Raw genomic sequence first — 1,501 nt, 5'->3', positions numbered from 1 at the left:
CCAGCGTTGTTTCCATTTATTTTTGGTAATATTTTTTTTCAATCTCTTACATGATTGGACATATAATTTGATTTAAAATTAAGTCACAACTGAAGAAACAGTCGTTTATTTTTCTAATCAATGGACCAAGCTGTGGAATCTTAAGACCCCAACAAGTGTTGCATCTTCACATTGCATTGCGCAGAACTTCTGCTTGGTGATGCCTGGTCCACGGCAGCTGGTTCTCCTGTGGTTCCCATGTGCCAGACCGTGGGCATGGTGGCTTTTGCTCTCTAGGCATTCTCTCACCCGAATCCTCCTTCCACCCCCAAGTCCGGCCTTCTCCAGTGGGGCTGCCCAAGGAGGCCTGCTTTGGCTGCTGGAGCTTCATTCTGCTGAATACAATGTTCCTGAAATCTCATAGATATTCTTTGTGTCACTTTTCAATACTTCTGTAAGCAATTCTCTGAACACGTAGTCTCCAGCTTTTACCTCTCTTGTTGTGAAGTCTTTACACGGTCCAAATTGCAGGTTTCTGTAAGGTTATTGTAGGTTCCAAGAAACTCCTTGAACTGTTTTATCTGAATGCATTCTGATATTTGGACAGCCAGATTCTTTGGTATGTTGGAGTCACCTTTTCTGATGCATGAGTTTCTGGAATAACAGTTGCTCAACCTCGTCTTGAATGACTCCAGCAAACCCCAGGTCTTACTTAAGCACAGGTTCCTGCATCCCATAATAATAGAGTCTGGGAGCCCTTCCCTGCCAGGAGGGTTTGTGGATGGAGGAGGGCCAGGGTCACAGTAAGTGAGGAGGCAGGAGACAGGTCTCAGGATAGGAGAGAACTTGGGAGAATGGTGTTGGCAAAAAAAATCTAGACTGTCACTTTTTACTGGAATAGAAAGCCCTGTCTTTCTCTCTGAGTGGCAGTGGTTTCAAACTGCTGGTCTTGCACTTAGCAGACCCAAGCTGAATGGCTATGCCTCTAGAGTTCCTTGATTCTGGCACACAGCGACCCTGTATAGACTTCCCAAAATGGTAAATCTTTATGGGAGCAGACAGCTGCACTTGTCTCCTGAGAAGCTGGTGGTGAGCTGAAGCCGTTGACCTCGGTGCCGTAGTGCCACCAGTGCCTTTAGCGTTGAGGTAGGACTTTCTAAAATGGGGGAATTGTAGCAGGCAATGAGGTGCAAGGGCTCCCTGATGAAAGGAATATACATTGCCTGTCTAAATTGTAAGTGCAAAGGAAACGGGCTCAAGAGAAACGCGATTCGCTCGCAATGCTGGCTGCTCCGTTGTTAGATATGTACTACTGCAGGCGTTGGTGTTGGTGTTCGGTGTCAGTGAGTTGGTCAAGACCCACAGCAGCCCTGGGCACAACGGAATAAAACACTGCACCGTCCTGCGCTATCCTCACAATTGTCCCCACCCCAAGTCCATTGTTGCAGCCGTGGTGTCAGTCCATCTCTTGAGAACTTTCCTCTTTCCTGCTGCCTTTCCGCTGTACCAAGTACGATGTCCT

General features: G+C 47.2%; 1 protein-coding gene and 1 pseudogene across 1 annotated transcript in view; one reads left to right on the top strand and one right to left on the bottom strand.

Annotated features, from left to right (window-relative positions):
- Window positions 1-1,501, top strand: part of KCNT2 (potassium sodium-activated channel subfamily T member 2) — a 480,656-nt gene that overhangs the window by 228,488 nt on the left and 250,667 nt on the right. The window lies entirely within an intron of this gene.
- Window positions 285-716, bottom strand: LOC105978333 (annotated as a pseudogene).

Source organism: Echinops telfairi, unplaced genomic scaffold (assembly GCF_000313985.2).
Source record: "Echinops telfairi isolate 266 unplaced genomic scaffold, ASM31398v2 ScPeMD7_7424;HRSCAF=8462, whole genome shotgun sequence".
In the NCBI taxonomy this organism is placed as follows: domain Eukaryota; kingdom Metazoa; phylum Chordata; class Mammalia; order Afrosoricida; family Tenrecidae; genus Echinops; species Echinops telfairi.
This window is presented reverse-complemented; position numbering and strand designations above follow the sequence as displayed.